We start from the raw sequence: 24,390 nt of genomic DNA, 5'->3' as shown, positions 1-24,390 counted from the left end.
CAGCATGCATGGGCAAAGCCAACAGCTTGGGATTTTGAGTAAGCATGGATATGCATTTGTCAGGCACTGCCATAAGGCTATCACCTTGCCATAAATGGGAACAGCTGGGAAACCGTATGAGGTCCTGGGCATATGATGGCATTGCCTGGCAAATATCTGTCTAATACCTGTACCAAAGCCAAAACTGTTGACTTTGTGATTGCTTGTTTAAGACAGGACTTCAGTGCAAGGAACAGAGGCATTGACAAATATATTGCTTATAAAATCAGCAGGCTGAAGACACAAATTAAAAGATTTTTAATACACAAGGAGCTCATTTACAGAGGCAGATAAGTAATTAAACACTGAAAGAAATGCTTAGATATAACACTGGCAGGCCCTATACAGCAATATGTTTGGTGCTACTTTGTGATAGAACTCAATGAAAGAGTTCCAGAAAGAAACGTTTTGGTGGCAAGGGGCAGGAAGTTTGTGGTAACGCCATAGACATTAACATAGCCATGGCAAGTCATTGGGTAGGTAAATGACCGAACGCACCCATAGGATATGTGTATCTCCTCACATTTTATCTCCATCCTATCTGTGCTCCACTGCATGAGTTCTGGTTGTACCTAATAGTCAAAAACCTCTGAATCAATTATAACCACTGGCATTGCTCTGGCCACACTTCCATAACATTGGGCCTCATTACGACCCAGGCGGTAAGTTACCGCCTGGGCCGTGACTTTACCACCATGGCGTAAACTACGTTTACGCCATGGTGGTTGGCGGACTTACCGCCCCATTCCGACCTAGGCGGGGCGGTAAGTCCCCAATCCCCATTTACCCTTCCCCATTCCCATTTTTGCCCCATAGGGCATAATGGGAGTGGGGAAGGCGTTAATTACGCCACCGTAAATTACGGTGGCGTAATTAACTCCATGGTCCCTTAGCGCCATGGATTTTAACACCTGCTAAAAGCAGGTGTTAAAAGCACCATGGCGCTAGGGGACCTCGTAATTGGCGGTAAGGGGTCGGCGCAGCTAACGCTGGCGTTAACCCCTTACCGCCAGGGTCGTAATGAGGCCCATTGTTTGCAAATGAGCCTTGGCTCTGTCACTAATGTGAGAAGCCCTTCCTAAACTGCTAGACCACACGGCCTAAACAAGTGTGTGGTGGCTTGTGTTCCAGTGCAGAGAGAACATGGCCTAGCAATTGTCATTTGCTAATAGCTTGTCCCATTCTGTAATGCACATACTACAGAATGATGGCATGAAATGTTGCGCAGAGCAAAGTTAGTGTTAATGTTTAATTCAAAGCTTTGCATCTATCACATTTTGATTTTACTACACTCTCCCCTCCAGAATTACCTTTTTGTTACTACTAACCTTATCTTTTCACTGATAATCAAGCAGTTAATGCAGCACAATATATATTTTGAATGTAATTTGTAAGGGCCCCAGTCAGTTGATGCACCTTCTGCAGATATATGTGTTCAAGCAACATTACTTGTCATGTATTGTTTGATATAATTAACCATTTTATTAAGCATGATATGACAAGCCGCTTTAAACATACTTTAGATTACAGAAACCAAAATTGTGATTTTAGGTTTGAGAAAATAGTTGTAGGCAGCCTATCCTGAATAAGTGTGCTACCTCACTTAGGTGTGAGTGGCCCTCCATCTCCCTGGTCATTTGTGCTCTCATGGCGTTCGGACATAAATCATTGTCTAGGGCAAGCAAACAAATCATGGCCAGGCCTCCTGCAGTGCAGAATCGTGAAATGATGTCTGAGGTAGCTGCTGCACCTTTAGAGTGAAATCCACCCCCCACAATCCCCACAATAACACCACTGGCATGGCCTCCTTTCTAGGGGGCGTCAGGGTGTGGCCTTGGAGGGGCCTGCCCCACCTGCTGGAGCTGGGCATATTGTAGGGAGTAAAACAAAATTAATTAAAACAGAACTAGACAGTACTTTAATGATCAAGTATTTCAGAAATATAAATTATCCGAGAAGGGCTATTTGTCAAAGAATCTGCACAGATTATTTTTCGACTGCAAAGAATTACTCTGTGCTGGGAAAGCTGAGAGCGACACTTGTACAACAGTAAACCTGCTTCTTTATGGAAAAGAAAAATCCAATTCAGCTGTGACCAGGTGCGGAGCGCCTGTGCGGAGTCCCAACCTGAGTCCAGTCACTCGCCAGTCAGGCTACTGCAGACGAGTGCGACTGGGGACTCGGCTTGGAGGCTCTGTTTCTATTGAATTAAGGAACTAAAGAAACTCGTAGAACTACCTGCGAGGGGGCCCATGACCAGGAAGCAGCGCAAATGTGGCCTGCTGGATGCCTTTACATCAGGAAGTGACTGCAGGATCGAGCTCATAGCCCGCACAGCTGGCAGCAACATTGTATCCAGAACTCTTCACGTTCGGTGAGTGACCGCACAAGTACGTCAGGGGTACGAGACAAGCTAATCTGCCTGTTGTGGTCAATACTCCAGCTATGACCCAGTCAAATTTGAACGCGTAGCTCCCCTGTTCCCCCTGCTCCGCTTTCTCACCCGCCCTACTGCCCATGCCCCCTCCACACTCAGCCCCCCTGCGGGGGTTGAGAATTGTTCATGGAAATAGCCGGTAAAATGGCTGGTAATAATGCCCTGATCCCCCACAGGGCGGAGACACCCATACCTGCTGTTTACAACACTTCCACTGACCAAGAGCTGGAAGGGGTGGGTGAGGTGGGTATAGCATTAACGAAGAACAAAACGGGGATGATTAAATACCCTACCACATGCAGGGCCCCTCCCTGTCGTGGCAAAATTAATCCCAAGCTCCTCATGATGACAACTCTGAGGACACCACATTGACACCCAACTACATGACCGGAGATGAAGTGCCCTGCGCTAGTCCCCACACAGAGCTGGGACTGTGGGAAAACGGTACTGCACCCCCAATAAACTCAAACTTGATTACTATGGGTCCTAACCGACTAGTTTTCCCGATAGAGGACGCCCCGAGCAGACCTCTGCAATTTCCCCAACCTCTAATGAGCGAGGTGGAACCTGAGCCGTCGCTTCCTCCACCCACAGTTTTCCTGCCTTGTCAACCTGGGGAAATACCCCTCTTTTCACACCATCAGGCAAAACAAAACATCCTAGCATTGAACTTAACACGTATTGTTTGTTTGTTTTGTTTGTTTTGTTTATTTATATAGCGCTCCAAACCCAGAGCTATCTGGGCACTTTGCATGTACATTTCGTATTGCAGGTTACACATGGAACAGGTATAAAAGTTTACAGAACATTGAGGGAACATATTACATTAAAGACACATGAAACAAAGGAATATAAGCATAGGAGAAATACAGGATACAGTTTGTAAATACCCATGGTGCATTCACGTGGCCGGTCTTAGTTAAGGCAGACTGGAGTTCGTCATAGGTCATTTGTGATCAGCCAGCTTTTGGTGTTTTTCCTGAAGATCATGAAGGGTTGATTTGCTCTTAAGGTGATAGGAAGGGAGTTCCATAGCTGTGCCGCCATAACAGGAAAACTGACGCCCCCTACTTTTGTGAGTTAGAACCTGGGGACTCGAAGGCAGAAGGAGTTCACAGTTCTGATAGGGCGTGTCGAGGTATTTTTGACAATTTTGTCTATTAGATATTTGGGGGCAGAGTTATTTAGGCATTTGTGGCTGAGGGAGACTGTTTTGAATCGTATTCTGTCCTTGACTGAGAGCCACTAATTCTTCTGTCTGGTCTCAGAGATATGAAGTCTTCTAGGAATAATTAAAGCTGTCTAAGTGCATTATTCTGAACAATGTGAAGTTTGTTGACAATGTATTTGCTGGCACCTAGATAAAGTGCATTGCAATAGTCCATTTTAGACAAAATTAGTGCTCTCGCTAATGTAATGCAGCTCTCTGTAGATAGGAAGGGTTTGCAGGCATGGATTAGCTTGCAGGTGTATGCAGTTGCTGAGGCCGTGGCGTTGACTTGCTTGCGCAGGTTCAAGGCAGAGTCTAAGCAGAATCCCAAGGTTTTTACCTCCTTTGCCACTTAAATATCAATACCATCAATGTTAAATGAGAAGTCTTATCGTCATTCAAATATAGACCATGTGAGGCCATCCAGGCCTGAATGATAAGATAGATTTTGTTGACTAGGGCTAGGTCTGTATCGTAGTCACCGGTCAGTGGTATGAGGATCTGGGTGTCATCTGCGTAATTAGTGTAGGTGACACCCAAATGGTCTACGTCATCAAACAAAGGCTTAGTGAAGACATTGTACATTGTGGGTGATACACAAGAGCCTTGTGGTACACCACATGTAATTGGTGTAGGGTCGGCTGATGCCGAGGGTGAGAACACTCTCATAGACCTGTTGTTCAAGAAGGATTCAATCAAGGCTGTAGCTTACGGGGAGAAGTGGACAGCCGTGACCAACGAAAGTACAAATATGCACCAATAAAACAAAATGGAAATGGAGTGGGGTAAACATGGCCAAGCACCCAAGATCAACCCGAACCAGGAGCAAGAGAAAAATAGTCCTGCCCTACCATCTATGAGTGAGGTAAACGCCCCTGTAGTAGAAGATGAGGAACTCAGGGACAGGGAACTTTTGAAGAGCGTGCTGACCAATGACATCTTGGTACACCAAATCTCCCCCCCTCGTACGGATGACCTAACTAGAGTGGCCAGAACCCCAGCACAAAAAAGGCCAAGGTTTAACTCAGCAAACAGACAGCAGGAAAAACAACACCGGTTGTAATTGGGAAAACGATGGCTAAGAAAGTCGAAGCCATGGGGGGCGACCTAGTTGCCACCGTGGTAGTTGCATCAGCGGAACTGAGCATCTGCGGGAATGACGGACAAAACCGGGGTAATGGGACCCCAGGACCTGGAGCAAGTCACAAGGCTATATCTATAAGGAACCAGCCCAAAGACCAGAAGCTACCAACTCCACGATGAGGGCCAACACTGGTAGAACTGCTTTGGAACCTAACACCCACATAGCATAACATAGGCAAGGAAAGGGGCTCACACCCCGGCTTTAACTGAAATGTCACTGGGAGACCATACTCCACATAAACCACAAGACTCCAACGGAGACACAGAAAATAACCGAACAGGAAGGAAAGAGAATAACCAGCCAAGAATATCTGGCCAAGACCTCTTTGGACAGATGTTGGTGGTAACCATCACTATGGACCCCTTTACGAAACTATATGAGGCCATAAGTGACACCCTGAAGGTACAATCGACTTTACTGCCAATGCTTCACAACACAATGATTTTCATCGAGGGTTTCATCACTGCAGGTGAATTTTCAGGTGAACCTCGACCTGGTTACAGGCAGACAACAGATGGCTGCCGATGCTGTTCTAAAGCTTCGCCCACTGCAACACAGAGAAAGTCTATAATGAACCCTACGAGCTAAACCCTGCACTGCGAAAGAGGGCAGCTGAGGTGAGCATTGTAGATCCAACTTATAAGGAGCTCCTAATTACCAACACACCCGAAGAAATGGAAGGAAGCCTGCTTACCCATTCGGAGGTCAACAATGACGGGACGAGCGTGACAGCAGTAAAGACACAATTTATGACATCAAGCTCCACGCCAGTGGTTGATCTAACTGCAGACAACGGGTTTCAGAAGGCCTTCCCAGTGTTCAGTAGGAAGAGGAGAAGAAAAGAATGTCCAGCCGGCCTCCACTCCACTCACCAAAGTGAGATAATGGGGCAGATGTTAAAACCTTCGCAAAAGACAGATAACATTCTACCCCAAACCAAATTGAACCAACACCTCGAGGCAGCGGCCTCAAAAGCAACAAATAAACAACCGGGTCCTAAACAGAGGTCAGGACAATCTGTTGACGGCACAATCTCGGCTGACAAACTCTCGAGAAGAGGGAGAGAGACAATTTCAGACAACAAAATGCTAAATACACTCCTAAATCTCTCAACTTACTCCGAGGATGGAGAAGACAATCACATGAGCGACGACTTGGAGGACAGCAAGACCTACCCGATACCACCGATGACCACCCAGAGGGTGAGACACCAGAACACAGACACAGTTTCTGGTGGTTTCCTAACCCAGGCAGAAAGAAGAGATAGAGCAGTGCCACTGGCCACAGAGCAGGAGCAACACAGAACCAAAGCACCAAGATATAAAGAGGACTACTCTATCCTGAACAACCCCCCGGATACCCCCCGGAGAAAAAAACAAGACATGCCTGGAGTCATAAAAAACAACTCCAGCTGGGCATGATAGAAGGAGCAAAACCGTCAACAGCAGTCAAACATTGGCCAAACATGGATCGAGTAAGAAATAAGGGCAGTCCTATAACCCGACAATACACCTCCCCAAAGGTTAAGCCCAGGAAACCTAGGTCTCAGAATAATATTGAGGGGAAATCAGATCACAGACCACTGGAACAGTGTCTGAGACCTGAGAGTGTAGTCAACAAAGGTCCGGAGCTGATCTTGAATATGAAAAACGTCCTAAGACTTTGCCACTGTATCCCGACCGTTAGACAAATCAACACAGAAGATCTAGCGATCATTTAATTTGAGAAAGAAGAATGGATGACCTTGGTCCAGCTCCATCTCCACTCTATTGTGGTGAAAAATGTGATGCTCACAGCGGCCGCTAGTTTTCTGCTGCTAGGATACAATCTGACTAATATAACAGAGGAGAGTAGAAACACAATCAACAAAAGAAAAGAAGAAGCAGGCAGCCATGTTAGGACAAGTCAGAAGATCAGTGGGACTCCCCCCAAACCTGGGCCAGGTCGCCTGAAAGGCACCCTCAAGGTCCCAGGGTGAGGTTTATGGACAACCCAGGCACACCCGTCAAACACCATGTTATACAGATGACCCGGACCATAATCCAATGCGGTGCAGCAGCAGTGACCTTCAGCAAGGAGAAATGTGGAACCCCAAAAACAGCGAGCTTAATAGAGGAGGACAACTGGTACTGGCTGGCTTCCGCACTATCATCATCTCCCGGGCAATATGCCAACCCCCTGGTGAAGAAGAGGAGGACCCTCACTCTCATCTGATGGGATACAAGGGGCTCCTCTCATCTCTTTGCTAATGGGGACTTGAACTTGGTTGAATCCTGGTTGCTGGACTGCCCAGTCTTGGACGGCTTCACTGCTTTGCTGAACCCCGCCATGAAGGGAGCAATAGGTCGTCCCCAAGCAGGTCTGCTGACACTAATTAGGAACGGATTAGACATGAATGTAAAATCTCACTGTACCAGCTGCCCCTACATCCAACAAACATTTCTTAGCCCCAAAGGGAGTCCAGGGAAGACAAATTGGGTCGCTCAAAAAACCCTAACTATCATAAACATCTACTGGAACCCACCTAGGCGCTCCACAAATATAATGTTAGAAGAGGTGGCCCAGGCAGTGGATGAAGCATACATTCAAAAGGAGCCCTCAATCATACTCTGCACGGACTTAAACTCACACTGTGTCGATGAATAACAAAAACACGCCCAAGAACCAGGGGGACCCTTGAGAGCTGCAATCCAAAGAGGGGACCTCTGGATGCACCTAATGAAAAGCAGAAACCTGCAGTTCATAAATAGACACTTTGAAACAGCACGGCAATGCAACCAGACCTGGAAAAGAGGCATACGAGCCTCAGTCATAGACCACATCTTTGTGTCCAGAGATATGATTGATGCTATAGTTGTCCTGGAAGTGTTGCCGATCACATCTAGCGACCACAATTTTTTAAAAACAAAATGGGCAAAGTTTATATGCAGAAACGGACCAGACAGGGATTGGTGCCTTGAAGGAAAAAAATTATGGATGCAGGCTGAGGATGAGGAAGGACAACGTCTGACTGGCAACTACAGTCCTTAAGGATGAAATCAAAAACTCATCAAATACGTAATTCCCGAACCCAGTCAATAACGTCCAAGTACTGTCTCCCTTCTTGGTAAAAATCAGGGAGGTGAAGCCAGCAGTAGGGAATACTCATGTATATAACCAATGATAGTTAAAAGAAAAAGGGAGATGAGGATTGACATCCGACGGGCTAAAAGACCGACTCCACTGAACTGGCATTTGGAAGTAAGAAGACTCAAAAACGACTATAAAACCTGGCTAATAGCTCCATGGCTACCGCCAAACTCGTAATAAGGCCCACAGTTTCCAGATAGTCCAGCCACTTGATATTTTGCAGATGGGCAGTGAAGGGGGAAATACAAAATAAAGATGACTAGCTAATATTGCAATGTAGCTGAGTGCCATTTTACCTAGCATCTGCTCTGTGTTGGTATCCATTTTATGTGAAGAGTCAGGTGATGTAATGTTTGTGGGTTGGGGACAGCGACAAGTGGTCTGGGCTTCGTCAACACAGCTGTATTTGTATAAAGTAACTAATTCATGGAGGGTCCTTCCTGACGAGGCCAAGCAAACTGAGAAGTTGACCAGTGATTGTTCTGTTAATCCTGAGCTGGTTGTAAGCTATTGTAAACCAGGTTCTGCTTACGTATGCCTACATGTAAAAGATCTGATGACCAGCATGCCATTTTGTGTATAAATTAACTGCTAAAACCTATGTTTGTTGAATCATTTGTGTTAGCACACAGTTAAGCAAATCCTCCCGGCTGAATTGAAATAAAAGGGAACTTCCTTTGAAGCACATATCTCATATTTTTGTGTGTTTTCTTTATATTCCAGTACAATAGACACACTTCTCTAGTGGCTCAAGGTTTTAACGATTTCCCTATTCACCACCTAGCACCCAGCAAAACTACATTGATGGCATGTTTCAGTGTCTCTTGGATGGAGCAAAGCCCCCTCACCAGACCTCCTTAGGTAGTGAACTAAGTGTGCAGCCTATCGACTAGAGCGTCACTGTTCTTAGCCACATAAGAATCATTAATGATCCACAATTCCATCTGTTGCCAGGCGGCCATTGTCAAGCACTTAATAAGACAATCCAAAGACAAAAAAACGTCAAGACAAATGACAACACTAACACAAAATACACTGTACATCAAATTTTAAAACAGGAGAACAGCATTTCCCTAAATGTGGAATATACTCTGTCCTCATATGTATTCCATGGCGTGACCTCCCTTGTACTCTTGTATTGCAGTAATATTCAATAAATGGACTGGTTACTTATTTGACCAATCCTATCAGCATCGATGTGTGTATGGGATTTGTAAAGTGGGAAACTATCTGGGTAGCAAGGGAGCGCTGTACATACGGAAGACATCTTTCAAGATGAGGAATACATGTCAATGGGGAGGTGGACGGCCTCGAAGATATTGTTGCACTGGATGAAGTGCGCTATTGGCAAACTATGGGCCTCATTATGAGTGTGCCGGTCCAGTGAAAATGCTGGAGAAAATTCTGGTAATACCGGATCCGGCATTTTTACCGGACTAGCAAACTTCTAGGTAGGGGCAGTGAACTACCAGCAGGCCTGACTTGACGGGAGTTCAGGCCCCTACCAGAAAAGCATTGCCCCAATCACTGGCACCGGTAGCACCAGTGCCGGTGATTGCAGCAAACATTGAGTCCTATCAGAACTTACCGCCATTGCTGGCATGCGTTGCGTAATATCCTGGTAACAATGGGATATCAGGTACTGGTAACGGTAAGGCAGGTTAGCTGGTAACCCGCCAATATTACAGGTGGGTTACCGGCAAACCCGTAATGAGCCTCTGTATCTTAGTAATTGTGCAGTTATGGGATAATGAGGAATGGAAGGTGTCCTGTAAAACCTAAGTCACAGTTGACAACGTCAGCATGGTCCTGGGGTTTTTAGCCCTACAAGAATTTGCATTCTAGAACTTGAAGGCCAATGCTTACAAGAGGAAAAAAGGGCCTGATTCATGGAATGTGTTGCACGATTCTAAGTGACTTTGCACTCCTGGAAAATGCGACTTTGCACTGCCCAGAAACCCTGATTCATGGAACTTTGTGTCGCAGTGCAGTCACATTTTAGCAGTGCAAAGCCACTTTGTACTGTGCAATAAATTCCAAGAATCAGGTCCAAAATGTACAAAACGCAGAACACAAAGTACTGTTGTCTGAAAAGCAAGGGAAGGCTGAAAGTCTCCTAAGTGACATAGGGCCACTTGGAGCTCTGTGTTTAAAGTTCGGCATAGTTGAATTAATGCATCATGGTTTGCTTTGTGAGTTGTTTATTTGCTGATTATGCCCGGGGTTACTCATTGAGAGCACATCATTTTCTTTAGTGCAATCATTAAGGAACTTCAAAATAACTAATAGCGTATTTCTGAGAATCCCAATTAGCCTTTACATGTGATTATTATGATGGGTGTGGGGAGTCTCCCGCGTGCGGATACTCGAATCCGCATCTGTAGCACGTGGCGTCCGTTCCTTTCCCACTCTGTGGGGGGGCCGTGTATAGTTTATTGATGGACTCAGCGGTCGGTGGCGGGTGTTGAATAGTGACCTTGCCTAGACTGTCGAGTTGCGATTCCACTGCTGCTTCCATCCTGGCCAGTGCAAGGATTTCCTCCAGGGACCTTTGTTTCTGGAGCAGCTGTTTCCTGAATGGCTGTGAGATGCAGCCTGCTATAACTTGAGATCTTAACGCCTCATCATTAGAGTACTTGTGGAACTCACAGTACTTTAGCTTGATGCGTAGGCACATCACGAAATTGTCGAGGGATTCCCCTTTCTCCTGTCGCGTGGTGTGAAAGACGTGGCGCTCATAGTCAATGTTCGTATGGGACGTGAAGTATTCCGATAATTTTCCATGTAGTTCCGCATAGGTGACGGTGTCTACGTTCATCAGTTCGCCTGCGATGTCCCTGACAGCGGGGCCTACTGTCATGAAGAGGGTGTTTTTCAGCATTGCGTTGTCTGTCAGCCCTATTGCCCCAGTGTAGAATTTGAAATCCCTGAGCCATATGACCCATCTGGGTCCTAGGTTAGAAGTGTCTCGCACATCAAATGGGCCCGGTAGTGGTAGGTTATGGGCAGCCGTACCTGAAGTCGGTGCCTGTTGATTTCCATCGTTCGCTGTTCCCGAACCATCTGACGAGGAGGCTACGGGACTTGCTGGGCCTGACATGGTCGCTGTGATGGTCGCACCGTGTGGCAATGTGCCGCCTCTTTTCTGGCTGTAGCTTGCCCTTGTGATCCTCACAGGCTGGTGCGTGCCGGCGGTGCCTTGTGGCGATGGGTAGCCTCTTTGCCAGCTCTGGCGTGGCTGGTGCGTGTGCCGGCCTTGTTGGTGCCGAGTTCAGAAAGAAGAAGAAAAAAAAATGTTTTTTTTTTTTTTTTTTCTTGAGGCCCCCCTCTGGGCCTCCCGCCGATCGCGTGTGGAAGTGGGGGAGGGGCGGGACCCTGGCGACTTGCCTCCGGGCCTGCGCGTGCTTTTTGCAGGCGCCTCCGCACCCGCTCCCTCGCAGCTCCTAATGCTGCGGCCGCCCGTGCCTGCGGCCTCGCAGCTGGCAATGGGAGGTGCGCCGACGCGCCACGCCGCTCGACTGCGGACCTCCGCAGAGCTTCTATGGTGTTGCGCCGACGTGCCTCACCCGCTCTCCTGCGGGTTCGTGAGATCCTCGTCGCCAGTTGTGGGGTTTTGACGCGGGTCCCCTAACCGCGTAATAAGGCAGACGGGAGCCGGGGAGTCGTGCAACCTTCTTTTATTTTCTCCAACATGAACTGCCCTTTTTTGTCCCACCCCCTCCCTAGCCCAACGTCACTTCCCTATCGGGAACAGAGACCGCAACGGCGGTCTGCCCACACAACGATGTGGGCGGGCTGCCTAGCCCTGCTTAACAATCCGACAATGGGTTATACTGGCTATTCTGCTAAGAGGAAAAGAAATCAGTTGTAGGGATGCAAGCAGGAATATGTATTATCTCCAACCTTCTGTAGCTTCCCTTGGCAGCGCCAATGAATGTTGGGAAATGGGATGTACAGCAGCTCTGCTCCAGGCAAAATCTAAACACGTCACCCTCTTTTGCAAAGTGCATTATCTTGCAAAAGAGAGAATTGATCCTCAACATATGGAACCTGGCCTCACCCCTTTGTCGGTCATTGGTGTGGTCGGCTCAATTCATAATTAGAAACAGGAGTGCCTGCTCACACCCTCCGCTGTTAATTCAATTCAGACCGCGGGGATGTGAGAGGCAAGTTTCAAAATAGAGCGAGTGTTCAACAGAGGATCGGGAGGTGCATGCAGTGTGTGAGGCAGTAACACACCGAATGGGGGGCGTGTGCCCGTAGCTGCAAGTATGCACCAGCATCGCCAAGAAATGCCTTCTTTCAGGTAAAATGAGCTACAGGAGGAGGGAGGGAAAGGGAATTTGGGCAGTTGAGGCAATTTTCCGTAGTGTAACATATTAAAATGCAGCTAGTTGACCACTAACACCCCAGAGAATCAGAGGGCTGGAAACAGTGAAACAAGCGTACACAAAACAGTATACCACATGACAATTCAGTAGTCAAATGAGGTGCCAGAATTGGCGGCCGTTCATTTTCTGTTAAGGCTGCTATGCTGTGGAATGCCCTACCCATTGCTCTTCGCTCTGTCACCGCCCATTTGCAGTTTAGAAGGGCTCTGAAAACCTTGCTCTTCTGAGCCCTTTCTTTCGGCTTTAATAGTGCTTGCTTCTCAGTCTTAGCACCAGGTTGCCTGTTGGTGTCGGTTGCGCTGTGCCTTGGTATGAAAAAATTCTAACATAACATAACGTAACAGGTGTGCAAAAACATGAATGAGTCCACACTTTAAACCCTTTTCCAACAGGACTGTCTTCAAAGAATTAGGACACGTGTTGCATGACCCGTTGGAATGCCTGCACAGAACACCTCGTAGGCGTGCACGCATAGGAAGAAGATCAACAGCTGCAACGTGTTCACAGAGCACAACTTTCAGAATTAGGAGAGGCAACTGGGGCAGGGACATGCAGTGGTGTGAGCTGGAGACTGACTTTCCAGATGGCCCTTACATGTCACCTGCTGAGACACAGGCAAGCAAAATATACTTTAGTGGGTGAAGGTTTGATTTGCTCTCTAACGATAGGCCTTACAGTTCTGTTTTAAGTCGCTGTATTTTATTCATATGAAATCATCGAACCTCTCGGGAACTCTTCCCCAACATAAAGATGCACCAATTTACAGACAGAATCCAGTTTTAACAAAAGATTATTTGAATCAAGTGGCACCCATCCCCTCGAGCATTGATTGGGGCTTATCTAACTCTGGCTTTGAATCACCTGAGTAAAGGGTAACATGATAAAAAATTAAATTCATTCTCATACCAAATTCCACCAAGCCCAGATTTGGAAAGAAAGTTTGAAAAAAATGTACACCTCAGCTCTCACCCAGTGCAACATTTCTCAGTGTCACCAGCGAGTATCACCTATCAATCAAACCACACATCACCAAAAATAACCAAAAAGCATGGTACCAGCTCACGCACCTCTGCAAAATGAAGCCCTCCATTCATACGGCAAGATTTAGAAGTGTTGTACAAGCCCTGTTTACCTCCCTGCTGGATAGTGAACAGCCTGCATCATCGGCAAAGCAGTACAAACAAGCCCACCACTCTAGTGACAGAGAAACTCACCATCTGCATTCAGGACATTGCCACACTACAAGAAAGAAAAACTACAAAACAGGCGCTACTGCCCCTGTTGCTGCAACAAATTATCAGTGCAGATCAGACCGGCTCCTTCCATCTTACACTTCAGGAAGGACCTCAAGACCCTACCTGTTGAAAAACAACTTTCCAATGGCTGATCACTCCGTTCCTACCGACTTCTCTTACCCTAGTGCCACTCCTTCCCTGCTCACTTATCCCAGAAACCACTGCTATGCCCTTACCTCTAACCCCCCTTGGGGTTTTCTTTACATACAGTGCTCCATTGCTTCCCATTTACCTGCCTATCACAGTGAGGAAGTTAGGAGAGGGTCATTGCCTGGATGATAGTGACCCTATATGTGGCTTCAAATAGCAGGAAGACCTTGGCTACGAGCCAGAATGGCTAAACCCCTTACTATCGTGAGTGGGGGTTTAGATAGTATTAAAGACACAGAGGTGAGTATTATGCATTTTCTTCTTTATCTACTCGTCCAGCAGCAAAGAAGAATTACACTTTAAGTAAGAAATGTGTAAAACAAATTAAACCGTGCTGTGAGAGCATGTTATCGAGTTCCGTAACTAGCTGGGTCCATGACTTCAGTAATGGGCAATCACAGCCAGACCCACTCCATAAAAGGCTGAACCATTAGTCCCTCTTCCTTCTTCTGTTTAGAAAACATGTACTTGAAACAATCTCCACATCAAGGATCCAAGCAAGATGTAACCTAGCATCACTGTCCACTTCAGTCAATGTCCTGCAACGTTGTGCTTGAACATGAACGCTCTCTAAGAACCTTCATCTCGTTCATGATAGGCCAGGAAGCTGTTTTAGAACCATGGCGTCCGGTCCTACTTCGTAATCTGAGGGAAGATGCAAGAAAATCCAGTGGGTGGCAGTTAATAATGACACTACAAACTTTATTCTCCTGACATCCAAACTGCAGTAGGTAACCATTGCAACTACATGTATAATGTAGCACTCTCGGGTGCCCTGAGAAGGAGGGAACAGTATGACCCACTGGAGAGTGGAATATACATCAACTGTATGGAAAAACAATTGCCCTGTTTAAACGAGAAACAACATTACAGGAGCATTAGCTCCCTGAAGGTGTTACGTGTTCCCAGGAAGGACTTTACAGAACGACAGACCCATATATGATCAACGATATTCTTGAGAATAAAACGTTATTTTCATTGGTAGAAGAAAATAAGGGTCGTAGGCTCTTATGATATGATATGATATGATATGGCATTCATAACGCGCCTATACGTAAGTGTTTCAAGGCACAACGAGGCAAGGTGGGGGAGAAACAAAGGGAGGACAGACAGCGATCCTACTAGGCCAGGTGTCATTCAGATCGCGCAAGTGCATGGGAAGGGGGAGAGGAAAAGTGCACGGGGGAAGGGAGAGGGGAAAGTGCAGTACATGGGAAAGTGGAATAAATAAGATAGATAAAACAAACAAAGCAGCCAGCTAGTGGCAAGTGCAAGGAAGTGCAGAAATAGGTGCTGGTAGGGGGACTGTAGGGATACAGAAAACGATCCCCAAGTGCAGGGGTTGCTAGGGAGGGAGTGCAGGTGGGCAATTGACGGGGCCTGGGCCAGAGATCAGAAAGGGTGGCCAAGTAACCAGTGCAATTTCAGTCAGGAATTTAGCAGGGGAGGGGAGGAGAGAAAGCAGAAGCAAAGAGGAGGGTTTTGAGGTGCTTCTGGAACCGGAGATGGTTCTCCTCGCATTTCAGGGAGGCAGTAAAGCTGTTCCAGAGAGAGAACCCTGCCGAAGAGAGTGATCTGCCACCAACTCGTTGCTTGGAGAAGTGACTAACCCTGAGGGAGTTGGAGGCAGATGAGCGAAGAGCCTGAGAAGGAAGGTATTTAGGAAGAGAGATTTGAAGGTAATGCAGCCCCAGTCCCCAGAAAGCCTTGTGGATAATGCAGAGGGTTTTGAACTTAATCCTTGCAGCCACTGGGAGCCAGTGACGAGATTTCAGTCCTGGAGAGATACGATCTCTGGGCTTGAGGCCAAGGACAAGTCTCGCAGTCCTGCTTTGGATAAGTTGCAGAGGGCGGAGAGTAGAGGCAGGAAGATTTCGATAGAGGCTGTTGCAATAGTCCAGCTTGGAGAGAACCAGGGCTCTGGAGATGGTGAGCTTCTGGGGGAAGGAGAGGAGAGGAAGAATACCTCTGAGGAGGTGCAGCTGGTAGTGTGACTTCTTAGAGATGTCGGAGATGTGAGGAGAGAAGGAGAGTGTGGAGTCGAAGATGACCCTGAGGTTTTTAGCCTTGCAGGTGGGAGCAGGAAGAGGGCCAATTATTAAACGCCCATCTTTACAGGAACCAAGCAAACCTCCCCCACCAGCCAGTCTATGGTTATTCATGGAACTTGTAACCAATAGGGCACCACTCACATCCCCTCATAATTATTAAGATGACCATGTGTAACAAATAGATACTTGAGGCACAAACTAACTCAAAGGCAGGACATAAGAGAAAAGAAATGACCCTAATCTGGAAGGCCAATAAGAACTAGTTAGATCTTTTACAAGAATGTTGAGTTATCTTTATCCAAACCCATTCATGTTGAAAAAAACATGCTGAAACCAGGTGTGAACAATGTCAAACCTGGTAGGGAAATACCTTATGACATGCTAAAGGGTAGCCTTCCCCTTTGCAACTACATTCCTTTAATTCAACATATCCCAGGGGTGAAAATAACTGGCATCAATCTGGGAGGGATGGAGGGAGGGATAATACTCGCCTCTGTGTCTTTAATAGACTCCAAACCCCCACTCACAATAGCGAGGGGGGTTAGCCACTCTCTGTCAAGACTGGAGGCTTCATATTATGCAAGTTTAAAGCTATCTTGCAGGCATTGGAATAAGTATTTCACTAGCAGGAGCTGAAAGAAGCTCCTGGGTGTTTGGCATCACTTAGGGAACAGTAGCTACCTTTGGTAAAGCAGGAGCTGTTGCATAGCATTCTGCAGATGTAATACCCATATGAGATGCAGACTATAACCGTCAATAATATACACCCAATTACGTCTTCTAGATGTTTCATAAGGCTCATTTATACCCATTCACAAATCACAGAATTAATGCACCAGAGGCATTTTTTCATTGAAACACTAGATCCCATAAACCAGACAGGATGAAATACATTGGAAAGGATATACTGACAGAAATAGAACTATAGTAGGCCACAAGTCACAAGAGTATCTCCAGAGGAACAGTACCAGCATCCAAGGGGACCCATCTATATGTCCACACCCACTGAATCAATCCAGAGAAGCTAAATGGAAGGGATATCAAAACCTCCCACCACCAATGCAGATGAAAAATCAGTAACCAAAACCCTATCCATTGTGAAGAAGGCACCTAGCCCACTAAAAAATATACTAATGGTAGACATCTCAACATATACATCTCTCACCATGGGTAAGCACCACATTTATCATGGCCTAAATGTCCACCATTAATGGAAGCAGACACCAGACTGTTGTAGACAATGTTGAAATACCCCCATCACCATGTAACGTGACATGGCTGATCATGTGTGTAGTCTCAAATAGGTAATCCTCATGTTAGCGTTCACCATTACCTAAATTTGAGCAGGTAAGTTAAAAAGCCATGACAAAGGGGAAGAAAAATATATCCAATGAGGCTAGAGGAGACCTTCCAACTCACCTTGGCAGTGCTACACAGCACTTCAGTCATAAAACAGTATATAAACGGGTGACTGTCGCTTCTAAAACAGAGCAAGCAGTTCCTTATCTTTATGGTGTCAAATGCCAACCTCGAATAGTATGTCATTTTTATTTAAAGCTAAAAGAAAACAATATTCTTTAATCCCCATACGGCGGGACCTGAAAGCCTGTGAGCTAATTATGCTGCAGAAGACTTAAAGCCAATACATAGGGATGGTTCTCACCAACACTATGCAAGAAAAACAAGTTGAATATCACCTGAACCAATGGTAAAAACGCAGAATATACAATATGATAACCATATCAATTTAGCCACTTATACTCATCAACAAGTACAAAGTGGCTGTAAAATGTGCCACCATCCCACCTTATGAAGCCCAGGTGGAAGAGTTTAAGCTGAAGAAGATGTGGAAAAGTCCCAATAGTACAATCAGAAATATTCTGGGTGGGATTGTCTTCCGTGAGCCAATCATCTGCAAGAACATTCCTCGCCTTGTCCCCGGTTGGACGAAAGCTATCACAAATGGCAGACAGGCCTTTGGTGATCAGTACAAAGCCACAGACTTCGTTGTGGACCGAGCTGGTACCTTCAAGATGGTGTTTACTCCAACTGACGGAACCTCAGCAAATGAATGGGAGGTGAATGGGAAGTTTACAGCCGGAGGCATGGGGATGGGAATGTACAACACAGATGAGTCCATCTCGGGCTTTGCGCATAGTTGTTTCCAGTTCGCCATTCAGACGAAGTGGCCCCTCTACATGAGTACGAAGAACACTATTCTGAAGGCTTATGACAGGTGTTTCAAAGACATCTTCCAAGAAATCTATGAGAAGAACTACCAACCTGAATTTGAAAAGCTGAACATTTGGTATGAGCATCGTCTGATTGATGACATGGTAGCGCAGGTGCTCAGGTCTTCTGGTGACTTTGTCTGGGGCTGCAAGAACTATGATGGAGATGTGCAGTCTGACATCCTGGCTCAAGGTTTTGGCTCCCTTGGATTAATGACTTCTGTCCTGGTTTGCCCAGACGGAATGACAATCGAAGCAGAGGCTGCTCATGGCACAGTTTCTCACCATTACCGGGAACATCAAAAGGGGAATCCAACCAGCAACAATCCTATTGCCAGTATCTTTGCCTGGACTAGAGCATTGGAGCACAGGGGCAAACTGGATGGCAACTAGGACCTTGTCAAGTTTGCCTCAAGTCTGGAAAAGGTTTGTCTGGAGACCGTAGAAAGTGGTGTAATGACCAAGGATCTTGCGGGCTGCATTCATGGAGGCTTCAGCAACGTGCAGTAAAATGTCTACATCACTGACTTCTTGGACGCCATCAAGAACAACCATGACAAAGCATTGGGAAAATGAAGTAGGAGGAAGCACTTCTGGGGAAGCAGCAGACAATATTTTTTTTACCTCCATTTTTAGTATACAACAGGGTAGGAAGCCAGTGCCATGAATGCACATCTATGGTCCTGAACTAGAAGAAACTATTTTTTTAACCTGTTGATTTATTTTTGATATTAAACTCCTCTAATGGAAGTGGAATGTGGCGTGGCTCTGTCAGATGAAGCTTCTGGCTTCCCCAGGACTCATTGATGGAAGTATCCTGGCCTACTGTAAATGTCAATCAGCCTTTTCATGGTACACTTGCAGCAAATAAACCTTTTATGATACGCCTTTGCCTGTGTTTAATTTGTGGGTGGATTGGCATTCAGGTAAGCCCGCGTTGAAGCAAGACTAATGGCGGGATTCATGTATGCATAAGACGCCCAAGAGGAGAACCTTGGATATGCGGGTCCCGTTCACTGTGCTGTAAACATTGCCGTAAAGCAACATATAAACTGAAGATGACGCCTCAGAGCTTGAAGCAGGTGAAATATGTAGGGCCTGCATGTGTCCAGTTGGGCCACTTGTGGATTTTTGCACAAGCTAGGAAAGCATACGGAGATCGTTTGGTTTTCTGCCATGTTTGCACGAACTTTTGCTCTGGCAAATATGAAAGGGTGGGGGGATAGCATTGGTGGACTGTGCTAAGTGGACAAATGGAGCAAATGCGATAGCTTTGCTATTAATGGGTGGAGGTCGGAAGTACCCATGTACTGTGGGTCTCTTTCCAGGTTGTTTGTGTGCCAAGGGGAACATGTGCTTGCATTAACAGTACTGCTTTGCGAAGGATTGTGTTGTAGCTGCTAGGAGATGTTAATGTTAAAGGGCATTTATATCGTGCACTAATGTTAAAACGTATTTTTTTGTGTAAACTGCATTAGCTGTATGCTTTCTGGATCAAATTTCCCATATGTGATTGAATGTACTTTACTATGCTTGGCCTCGGCTCATTGTAACCACGAGCCAAGCCTAAATCCTGTAACTAAGACATATTCTTGCAACAGCGCCTCGATGCCCTTGGGCTGTAGTGTGCTTTACAAATTCAAATAAATAGAATCAAATAAAATAAACATATCATAATATAGACATCCAAAACCAACGCTAGATTGCCATTTAGGCCACATTAACCCTTGCCTAAACGTAAGCTTTCTATTACTGATGTGATGCACATGCATAGAAAAACAAGAGGACAATAGAACTCTGACTCCTCTTCCAGGAGCAACTGACTCTGCAGAGACTGTCAAAAGTATCGTAAGACAACACAAACGCTGCCCATCAATTCAACAGCTGTTATCTGCCGAGCAGGCAGAAGGTGAAACATCACCAGTACCAGCCACATGGGCTCATTATCAGCGTGGGTCAATCTGCCGAAAAGGCATGAGGGGAATGGATCCACTGCAAGGCAGCGAGTCTGTCTCTGCTATAGGTGATTTAAAGGTTATTCAGACAATGCACAGATGTTATATAATTCCCAAAATGATACCCTCACAAATGTATGCAGTGTCATGTACTTGAGCAGCATGCTGAACCCGAGATGGGGTTGTTGGCCCAAATGCTCCGAAGACCATTTAATACTTGCCTCTGTATGTATGTCACCAGAGCAGAGTGCAGGCCCCGAGTTGGGCCCTAATGCTTATTAGACCATACAATATTTGCCCTTGAATGCATTCAACGTAATGCACCTGAGTTGAGTGCAGGTCCCAAACTGGGCCTGTAGACCCCACTGCTCGTTAGACCTTGAATGCATTCAGCGTATTGCACCTGAGCAGAGCCCGGTCCCGAGCTGGGCCCATGGATCCCACAGCTCCTTAGACCATATAATATTCGCCCATCTTATTTGTAGCATTTGCAAGCAGCACATAGATGACTGAAAATACAGCTCATGTTTTCAAGGGCTAGGACAACTCACCAAGCAGGTGCATAGGTCATGTAGCCATTGCATGCAATCCCACTTATTGCTTGTAGTACAATACATGGTAAAATAACATGCCCAGCTAAGCAAGCAACTAGCTGCAACCACTCTCGAACCCACAATGCCAGTATTGTTCTGCTTACAAGGCAGGAACATCACCCCTGAAATACTATCATATCTCACACACAAATGCAAAAGAGACACTATAGGGGCTGGGAGGGGAATGGGTTCAGGGAACTGAATGATGGAGCCCAACTGGTGATATCTTGGGCACAGGGAAAAATATGCGTCAGGAAAGGGAGGGGGTTAATTAACAGCAAGGGAAGACTTCAGCAGTGGAAAATGTGTGCCAGTTTAAATGGCTCGTTGGGGAATATTTGTTAAAATGAAGGGACAATGTTATATTAAATGGCTTGGCAGAGCAAGAGCTGGGTATGAACACACAACCTTACGTTTCAAAGTCACAATTGTACTTGCTGTACCACAGAGAGATAACCTTGAGAACAGAGGTAATGACAGGGCTTGTTAAATGGTCTAAGAACGATGCAACTCAGTTACATTTCCCTCGGAGTTCTCAGCTACTGAGACTCCAAACACTCTGTGCTAGAAAAACAAGACATGATGCAGTCAACTCTGCTTGACCTTCAGCAAGGCCACGTCCCACCGGAGTCTGCTCCTACTAGAGATGGACTCTGAACACAGCGCTCAGGCGAACAAAGAAATCTGTGCATAAAGTAAGGTTAAAACGCCTCATGAATGAAAGCAACCGTGGCACAGTGAACTGCTTTATCACACAGAATTAAAACAGTCAGTTAAACAAACACGCATGTGTAACGTGATGTTACAGAAACACAGAATACTTATCTGCTGTGACGAGCAGTAAAGAAGAAGGAAGAGGGACTAATGGTACAGCCTTTTATGGAGTGGGGTTGGCTGTGATTGGCTGTTACTGAGGTCATTAACCCAGCTCGATATGGAACTCCATAACATGCTCTCACAACACGGTTTAATTTGTTTTACACATTTTTTACTTAAAGTGTCATTTTTCTTTGCTGCTGGACGAGTAGATAAAGATGAAAATGCATAATCTGAAGCCTCCGGTCTTGACATAGAATTGGTTGTAAGTGCTTGTTTTAATTGTGTTCGACTCGGGTTTGAAACACAGAGAGGAGCCACATAGGATGAAAAGATTGAACACTGGCTGGACTGGCACCAAGACTAGCTCTAGTTCAGGTCAAGGTAAGAGGGCTGATTTTCGGTTTACAGCTCAAAAGGAGGACCTCTGATCAAATAGCACCTAGGGTGAAGCCAGTTGTCCCGCTCCCATGCATAGAAATACAGCAAACAATCTCTAATCCTGATGTTGTTGAGACTTATTGCACCTCAGCTTGAGTAGAATGTGGGAGCCATCGACAAATATATGAAATGGGAAACCTGACATGTTGATAATGTGAGGAAGAGAAAACATGGAAATATTGAAAATTGGAGGAGAGAGGTAGAACACCACGCAGAACTCTGCAATCCACCTCAGTTGCATCAAATCAATAGTCTCAAGGCTTTATTTGTTGAACTAGATTTGAGAGGAACACAGGTAATGGCTGGACAATTCCTCATCTCTGACTGTCTGTCTGCTATCCAGGAATGGTGTGCCGCCAATGACCTCTGCCTCAATGCCAGTAAGACTGAGATTCTACTCATCGGCACACCCACTCCCTCCTTCCCTGCAGCTTTCTGGCCAGCCTCTCTTGGCCCTCTTCCTGCTCCTACCTGCAAGGCAAAAAACCTCAGGGTCATCTTCGACTCCACACTCTCCTTCTCTCCTCATATATCTGACATCTCTAAGAAGTCACACTACCAGCTGCACCTCCTCAGAGGTATTCTTCCCTTCCTCTCCTTCCCCCAGAAGCTCACTGTCTCCCGAGCCCTGGTTCTCTCAAAGCTGGACTACTGTAACAGCCTCTATCTTAATCTGCCTGCCTCCACTCTCCGCCCTCTGCACTGGCCGTATCTCTCCAGGACTGAAATCTCTACACTGGCTCCCTGTGGCTGCGAGGATTAAGTTCAAAACCCTCTGCATTGTCCACAAGGCCCTCTGGGGCCTGGGACCTAAATACCTTCAACTCTCTCTTCCTAAATATCTTCCTTCGCGAGCCCTTCGCTCATCCGTCTCCAACTCCCTCAGGGTCAGCCGCTTCTCGAAGCAACGAGCTGGGGGTAGATCTCTCTCCGCGGCAGGGGCCTCCCTCTGGAACAGCCTTCCTGCCTCCCTGAAACTTGAGGAGAACCATCTCCGGTTCCGGAAGCATCTCCAAACCTTCTCTTTGCTTCTGCTTTCTCTCTCCCTCTCCCCTGGTAAATTCTTCACTGAAACTACACTGAATCTGCAACTGGGCCACTCTCACCGACCTCGGTCATTGGCCACTTGCACTGCCTCCCTGGCAACCCCTGCACTGCGGGACTGTCTCTGTATCCCTACAGCCCCCCCTTCCCAGCACTTGTCTGCACTTACCTTGCACTTGCCGCCAGCTGGCCCTATTATTTATTTTTATTCTACTTACCCTGCACTTCCCCCTCTCCCCCTTCCCCTTGCACTTTTTCCCTCCCCCCCTGCCCCTGCACTTGCCTGATCTAAATGACACCTGGCCTAGTAGGATCGTTGTCTGTCTTCCCCTTGTTCCCCCTCCCTGCCTCGTCGCACCTTGAAACACTTGTGTATAGGCACGTTACAAATGCCATATCATATCATATCAAATAGTGATTCTATATTGACCACTATGATCTGATAGTCTGTTGTATCAAATGCAGCCAAACACGTCCAAGAGAATCAGAACAGATGGATTGTGTCAATCCCTCAACTGCAGAAGTTGCTCCTTCACTCTGTCTCTGTATATCACAGGAAATGCACAAAGGTAAAGATTGTAGGTCAAATAATTTTAATTGATATAATGATGAAGCATGAACCTTGAACATAGCAGCAGGGAATTGGGCTGGCGTCGGAAGGTTCTGGACATCATCAGTTATTTGGAATGCAGCAAATGTGGTGTGGAATGCTAAGGCATGCTTGGATTTGTTTGTTAGCGATTGCTAGAAAAAGGAATTGTTGTCATGGTTTGCTGTGTTAGTTGGTTTGTGAGGCATGGCTCATGGAGACTGCTCAGTAGCAGGCATTACCTGTGTGCTAGAGGAGGAGCAGTTTGTGCGAGAGATGGCAGATCACAAATCGGGAGGCCCTTAGGTTTAATGTAGTGGTGTTGCCTCTGGCAGAGGAAAAACTGGGATGTAGCAAATGCTAAGCTTACAGATAGGCGTTAGGTAGTGGTGTCTGTGGCCATATTGCACCATCCCCTCTTGTTACAGAAGAGTGGGGCATAACCTGTCTTGGCGGGGTGGGTTGGGTAGGAGGATGTGAAAAATAATTCCTTGGATGCTGCTGAATTGTTCGTCCGTATCAGACTAATTGAGCTGGGGGCTGCAATCTAATTTTCCTGGCGTAGTAGAACCTTGTATCATGTGACATTATTATGTTATGTTATCTGCTGGCAGCAATACTGCAAGGGGCAAAGAGATGGCTCTGTGCTTTAAAGAAGTGGCAGAGAGATCCCAATGGAGAATTTCATGTCAAATGTTATGTGGGCCAAACTCGGTGAGTTGCTGTGCATTTTTGAGAAACAATTCTGACTGGTGAGTCAGAATCCAGAAAGATTGGCCAATGTCCGTGAATTTCCTAGCCAAGTACAAGATACAATGAAGGCTACAGTACTAGTAGAAGGGGGCCCCCTTTTTCACAAGTCAAAATTTTGACAG

General features: G+C 46.3%; 1 protein-coding gene and 1 pseudogene across 1 annotated transcript in view; one reads left to right on the top strand and one right to left on the bottom strand.

Moving 5' to 3' along the window:
• Positions 1 to 24,390, bottom strand: part of MRAP2 (melanocortin 2 receptor accessory protein 2) — an 880,612-nt gene that overhangs the window by 331,763 nt on the left and 524,459 nt on the right. The gene's annotated exons all lie outside the window — the stretch shown is intronic.
• On the top strand, positions 17,691 to 18,653 carry LOC138452620 (isocitrate dehydrogenase [NADP], mitochondrial pseudogene; annotated as a pseudogene).

This window comes from Ambystoma mexicanum, chromosome 4p, assembly GCF_040938575.1.
Source record: "Ambystoma mexicanum isolate Mex_15411 chromosome 4p, UKY_AmexF1_1, whole genome shotgun sequence".
NCBI lineage: Eukaryota > Metazoa > Chordata > Amphibia > Caudata > Ambystomatidae > Ambystoma > Ambystoma mexicanum.
This window is presented reverse-complemented; position numbering and strand designations above follow the sequence as displayed.